General features: G+C 50.3%; 1 long non-coding RNA gene across 3 annotated transcripts; it reads right to left on the bottom strand.

Annotated features, from left to right (window-relative positions):
• Window positions 1-411: 411 nt before the first annotated feature.
• Window positions 412-5,991, bottom strand: LOC122915336. 3 transcript variants are annotated; one of them, XR_006386044.1, is made up of 3 exons: window positions 5,787-5,991; window positions 954-1,237; window positions 412-842 (listed from the first exon to the last, which is right to left on the bottom strand). It is a non-coding gene; the product is annotated as an uncharacterized LOC122915336 (long non-coding RNA). The 3 variants fall into 3 exon arrangements; XR_006386045.1 differs by lacking the exon at window positions 5,787-5,991 and having other exon boundaries at window positions 954-1,050; window positions 1,092-1,322; XR_006386043.1 differs by lacking the exon at window positions 5,787-5,991 and having other exon boundaries at window positions 954-1,322.
• Between the last annotated feature and the right edge of the window lie 1,079 nt (window positions 5,992-7,070).

The following is a 7,070-nucleotide window of genomic DNA, read 5'->3' as shown; positions in this document are numbered from 1 at the left end:
GCCATTACCTCCCAGATACCTTGGGAGTCCCTGGGAGGTCAAAGGGAAAAATTCTGGGTCTGTGCCCTTGGGGAGCCCCCACAGGACACACAGACTAAGCGAACAACTATATCACCCAGGACTCGCGGGGGTAGGACCTGGTAATATGGCAACCAAGCCCTCCACTCTGAGGTCTGAGGACAGAGGGGGTTTGTGCTGGATGGACACGGGTACGGAGGTAATAAGAAAGAATGGTGTTGGGAGCTGGAAAACGTTAAGTGCCAACTACCTCTTGAGACCCACCTTTACTTCCTTAGTGCCTTATCCGACGCCTGCCCCCGACACCACAGAACAGTGCAAAGACTCATGAGAGGATGTGAGAAACCATCCTGAGAATTTTTAGAAGACATCGTAAAATCATGACACTTGAGAGCTATTTTTTTATTTTATTGTATTTTTTCAGTGTTCCAAGATTCATTGTTTACGCACCACACCCAGTGGAGAGCTATTTTCCAACAGCCAGACTCTGGGTCCAAATCAACAAGTTTCCATCTGGTACCATTTTTGTTACCAATTAAAAATTAACTGCCATTTTTTTAAAGTATACCTATTTCCTTAAAGATGTTCAAATATATCTCAGGGTTTTAATCAATTGGGGAGTATTTACTGAACACCTCCCCTGTGCCATATCCTGTTTGACATCTATAAATAAGTCATAAAAAGTACAACTAAGCGAGAGTCTATCAGTGGCATCAATCTTTGGTTTCCCCGTTCATTTCTACTCATTGGTCCTCGCTAAGTAAGTGCCATTTTTTTCTTCAAGAAAAGCTTTAGCCAATTGTGCTCCTCTGGGCGTTCATGTCCTGTGTAAAGAGACCAACGTGCGGCAGAAATGAGGGCAATGGCATTTGGCAAGAGGAGTAAATGTTATACGTGGGGGTTGGGGTTTTACCACCTTCTGAAAACGGACTTACAAGATAAAATCCAACGTTTGACGTCTATGGTATTTCCAACAGCAACAGATCTGAGAGGAGCAGCTGGTCAGAAGAATGAACAAAACCCCAGCAATTCCTCAGGCAGCCCAGGTTCACACATGCCAAGGGAACCCGCACCTTCCCCTGCACAGGTGCACCTCGCCGGCCCTCCTGAGACGCTTCCCAGCAAGGGTAACCAGTCTTCCCTGCGGCTCCGTGACGAGGCTCTGACTCAGTGCCTTCCCCCTCTTTGGTCTGAGTTGTATCTGGGCGCTGTTTTTTTCCTTCCAGGGGACAGAGAAGAGAGAATGCCAAGGTTACTGGTGCATTAAATGATTGAGAAATGTGTGCCATGTGAAGCCATTTCACTTCCTGCCTGATACCACAAAGAAGCTTTTTAATAAAGTTAGCCTTGCCTCTCCTTAATGTCACTGTGCGTCTGGCTTGTTTTGCCCATTTTTTGTTTTCAAAACTGGATGTGATCACGGAACCCTTGTTCCCATCGCCCGAAACAACCGCATTTCAAGACAATTAATTTTGACAAAACACACCCGTGGTCCGCCTGGAGGAGGACAGGGAAGAGGGATCAGGCATGTGAGGATGACCCGGTGGGAGCAGAAGACAGCAGGCAAGGGACACCAGTCATCACCCTGTTCTGAAAGGAACTGGCTGCCATCAGGTTCCCAGGGAAAGCCGAACCCTCAGGCTTTGGAGGGACAATGAACAGCAAACAGCTCTCAGAGCAAGGGCCACCCTCCTTTGGCATTTGCCCATGCTTACCAAGCCCCATGGTTGGCATGTGACTTTTCCCAGCCACAGCCAGAAAAAGAAACACTGTGAATTGCTTTAAGATTTCCCCAGGAGAATTCCCAAAGCGGGGAAAACCCATACCGCACTGTGCTACTAAAACCCAAGTTCTCCTTACAGAATATCTAGTTTATGTTTAAAATACTTAGAGCTGCTGCCTCTCCTGTCTCCCCTGTGCACCAGGGGCTCCACATTTTGTGTCCATCTTCCCAGTTAAACTTCTTGACATCTTGCGAGATAGATGTTGCCGTCTCTCTTTACAGGTGAGGAAACAAAGGGAGGCATAAGGAAGCTACGTGGTTTGATCGGGGCCAACTGATGACAACGTCACATCACGTGGTTGCACTCAGGTCCGGGCTCTTGACTGCCATCCACACCCTTCCAGGGCTTCCTGGTCTACCTCTCAAATACCCATGTCTGAGAAAGACCCAGTCCCAACAGTGTGGCCACACGTGTTCTTTCAGTATTTACTGAGGCTCTTCTCTTCTGCAGGCTCTTGAGATGAAGGGAAAGTATGTGTGGTGTGTCGTCTAGAACTGCGTTCTCCAGTATGGTAGCTACTAGCCACGTGGGCCTCCTGATCGCTTGAAACTTCGCTAGTCTGAATTGAGACGTGTCAAGTGTAAAATGCAAACCAGATTTCGAAGACTTGGAATGAAAAAGAGTGAAAACTGTGCCACTAATGATTTTTCTATTAGGTGTTGAAATAATACTTCTGTATATTGGAGTAACTAAAAAATAGTTGTTCATTTATTTTCATGCATCTCTTTTTATGTTTTTAAAAAGCAGCTTCCAGACAGTTTCGGGTTACAAATGCGGCTCATGTGACACGTCTGCGGGCATCAGTGCTCTCGAGGCACATGCCTGGTGAGGATGACGAGAGGCCGGCGCTGCCCCCATGACACAGGTCAGCAAAGACCGCGAAGGAAGCCCATGGCGAAGGCCGTGGGAACGCACATGAACTGCTACATCAAATATGCAGGTCGAGCCCTTCTCATCAGTGGTCTGGGCAGATAACCTGGCACACTCAGGGCCTGTCATAGAAACACTCAACACCCCGATACACTTACAGCGGCCGGATTAAATGTAGGACGAACTCGGACAAGAATGCTAGATTCATCTCCAGACATCAGTCTCAGTTCTGATCCGAGTTCCGCTCTGGTTTTCACCTTGATCTGGGCTTTATTCTGTCACAAACGATCCCAGACACAGAACCTCCCTCCCCGTGGCCAGCAGGTGTTCAAATCTGACTTGCCTTGTTTTTATGGACCCTTCCCCATACCCCAAATGTCTTTGCAGACTGTGACATACACTCCTTGCTGCCTGTTTGGTACCCAGGCCTCCCTTGTTTCTTGCTAGAAGAATCCCACTTGGGTTCAGAGCAGCCGTAGGACAGGCCGAGGTGACAGCCGTGATTGGTCTAAGCCGGTGTTAACCATTCTGCTCCTCACTCCCCAGCGCCCCCAGCAGCAAGGTGGGCACCACCCAGTCCCGGCCCAATGTCCCTCCTTGCCCCACCGCTTTCCTCCTGCTCCCGACGTGACACCGGGGGCCCTACCAGCCATATTGCCACGGTGAGCGGAACTCCATGAAACTTGCAGAAGTTTGGCACTAATACTCTGAGCTCCGAAACCAGGGCTGGCAGCCACTCATCTTGGTCTTCATGTTCTCTGAGGAAAAACCAAATCCTTGCTATTTAAACCGCTGCAGGCAGACACTCAGGTGTGCTGGGACTTGTAGCTGCTGACATTCTGGAAGGACAGAAACCAAACCTGAAAGGACAGAGTCATTTGTCCGAAAGCGTAGGCGACTGCACAGCGGCCCCATCACCGCTCCACCACTCTCTGCCCCGTGGCCCGTTTCAGTGGCCCGTTTCAGTGGCCATTCCCACGGAGCTCTGTGTGTCCCTTCCTACCATGTGTCGTGGCAGCCGGTCAAGGTGGAACACTGGAGGGTTCAAGCTGATGGTTATCGTTGAAGATCCACACGGGTCGTTCCTAGCTTCAGATAAACTTCACGGTCATGGGGCAGGTTCCTCTTCCCCAGGGTCCCACGCAGCTTTTTTTCGTGCCCTACCCCCACGTCGTGAGAACTGACACAGGATCATTTATTGCTCAAAAAAATGAACAAATAAAAGACAGCGCCACTCTCTCCCCTCAGAAGCTCAAGACCAAATATTTGTTGTTTGTTTAAAAAAAAAAAAAAAAAGTTGCTAAGAGAGTAAAAAGCTTTGATGTTCTCACCACAAAAAAAAAAAAAAAAAATGTGATTATGTGAGGCGATGGAGGTGTTTACCTTCTTGTGGTGATTGTTTCCTGACGTATCTGTGGATCAAATCGTCACTTGTATGCCTTAAGCTTATACTATGTGATATAGTCGATTTCATGTCAATAAAGCTGGGGAAAGGAAAACCCACGGTCCTCCTTGTCCCGCACCCTGTGGCAAACCCTGTCCAGCGGCCTACCCGCCACAAGTCCCTCTCACCACCCTCTGTTCGAAGCCCAGCGCGTGGACATATGGGGAGCCCTGAGCCTCCAGAAGCAGGTCCCGGTTATCCAAGCCGTTGGCGGCAGTGCCCTGGCCAGGGTCGGTGTAGGGACGGACACGAGCTTGATTCTGACCAACGATGGGAGGGAGGGAGTCAGCTGGGAGGCGTCTGAGACAGTCTTCCTTCCTCTGCAAAGCCCATTGCACCAGGAGTTGCTGCAGAAACCACGGAGCCGGGTCTGGAGTCTCTTGACGCCAGAGACGTCTAGTTTCTGCTCCTGTGAGAGCGCCGGGCAGCTCTGAGTGGCCCGGATGGGGAGGTGGGAGGCCGGGCCTTCGACTCCACGCAGTTACCCAGACACCCAGACCCTGGCCAGCAGCAGCAATGCCACCCTGAGACCGGCTTCCAAAGCCGCCTGGGTGGGGCACAGCCTGGGGAGCCTGAGCGGGGACGCCCGGTCTGCGTTCCTTGACAGCATCTCCCAGAAGGACACCTCCATGGTCCCCCGAGCAGTCAGCGCACACAGGGCCCTCTCGGTGTGTCCCGGACCTCTCAACCCCACCTGACCCAAGCTCGTGGGGGGCCGGAGGGGGCAAGCATGCAACTGGTACTCACATTCCTTTGGGCAGACTTAGCCACATGGCCAACCTGACGGCAAGAGAGGGTGAGAGATGGAGCCTAGCCCTGTGTCCAGAAAGAAAAAGAAACAGCTACAAAGTGGAAATAAAGTGCTGCAAGCTCATCATGAGGAACAATTTCAGAGCAGGGACCCAGAGCACTAAATCGCATGCAGGACCCCTCGAAGCGCAGGGCTCTGGGCAACGGCCCGTGTCACCACCCCTTAATTCAATGCTGGACAATGGAGGTGTCCCTTCCATGGCAGGCGACACCATCTCCTTGATCCCTGACCCCCGCTCTCTGACAGAACCTACAGCCCATGCCGCGTTTTCCCATCAGCATCCTACTATGCGATGCTCTCTCTTTCTGAAACTCTGCGGGGTTGGGAGTCCCACCACACACCTGGGAGCCCCTTCCCGAGGCACCACGGCCCCTTGCATGTTTCGAGGCGAGTGTCGCTTCATCAAATTGAATCTAAATGTTCAGAGTAACAATTTCACAAAGAGAAACCACACAGATTTGAAGGTCTGATGTGCTCTGAGGGATACAAAAAAAAGGCAGCTAAAATCAGTTTGGCAAATTGGGCAAAATTTGTGGCCTGCTTTCCTTGACAGCATCTCCTAAATCAACAACCTAATGTCTCTATGAACAGTTGCCTTTTTATTGGATGATCGCAGTAAAAGTGCACAGAATAACTCTCTGCTGAAATCGAGAATTCTCTGGCACCACCTGAACCAAGTTCATTTGTGTGTTTTAAAACAATTTGCATTTGGCCCTGTGCTCTGTTGTTCTCGCCGGCATCACCCCCATGGTGAACGTGGGGCATGGCTCAGCGATGGTGCACACGCCCGCTGCCAGGATGGCCTCCGTCACTGGCATTGCCACTGTGCCCATTATCCCCTCCCTTCCAGCCAGCTCACCTCACGGCCACAGCAGTGCTTTCCAGAAAGGGGCATGGTCAGGTACACTGACAGCTGTTCCTGAGCATTGCGAGTCCACCGGAGGGAACCCGTCGCAGAGAGGGGTAGGGGCCAAGCCAGGCTCGGAGAACCTCATCCATTCCTTACACTGGGATGATGGTGATGATGGTGATGATGATGGTGATGATGATGATGGTGATGATGATGGTGATGGTGATGATGGTGATGATGGTGATGATGATGATGATGATGATGGTGGTGATGGTGATGATGATGATGATGATGGTGATGGTAATGGTGATGATGGTGATGATGGTGATGATGGTGATGATGATGATGATGGTGATGGTGATGATGGTGATGATGGTGGTGATGATGATGGTGATGGTGATGATGGTGATGATGATGATGGTGATGGTGGTGATGATGGTAATGATGGTGATGATGATGATGATGATGGTGATGATGATGGTGATGATGATGATGATGATGATGGTGATGGTAATGGTGATGATGGTGATGATGGTGATGAAAGCTTCCTTTCAAGCATATCACTTCCTTGTTGACAGGAGTATGATGATATTTGCAAAGTTCTTGACTTTTCCACCTCGCAAAGTGTGCCTGGCCCCGGGAAGCCATGGTCTAAGCACATGGCTGTGAAGAGAGTGGACTCAGAGGGTGCTAAGGGTGGATCCAAGTTTTAAGAAGGGAGAGGTAAAAATGACCTTGGATCCATTTATCAGGTGAAAAGACACCCCCATCCACACACACATCCACAACACACACACACACACACACACACACACACACATCCTGATTACAGAGCATCTACTACCTGGCGGGGACAGTGCTAACTCCTTCTATATATCATTTCACTTACAATCCCGCAGGTGCTATAGCGATCTCCATTTTACAGGTGAAGAAACTTAAGTCTTTTAGAAGTAAGGAGACCCGTCCAAGGTCAATGGCATTTCAGTAGCAGAGCTGGGAAGCCAATGCAGACTTGACTGAACCCAGAACCCGTGACTTCCCCTGCAACTGCCTGCCTGCCACCTGCAGGACCCCACAGGGACCATGGTTCTCCTGGGCTCAGGCCTCAGACTCACACAGGTCCACCTCCACCACCTTGGCCCTGGAAAAAAGTGTGCAGCATCTGAGATGGGGGTCACACATGCTCAGTAGAGAGAAAAAGGGGAAAACAGACAAAAAATTCCATGATTGTCTCATGGCCCAGGGACAACCACTCTCCATATCCTGGTGCATTCTTTCTAGTCTTTTCAAGAT

The sequence above is a fragment of the Neovison vison genome, chromosome 8 (assembly GCF_020171115.1).
Source record: "Neovison vison isolate M4711 chromosome 8, ASM_NN_V1, whole genome shotgun sequence".
Classification (NCBI taxonomy): Eukaryota; Metazoa; Chordata; class Mammalia; order Carnivora; family Mustelidae; genus Neogale; species Neogale vison.
Note: the sequence above shows the minus strand (reverse complement) of the source record. Positions and strands in the feature narration are given on the sequence as shown.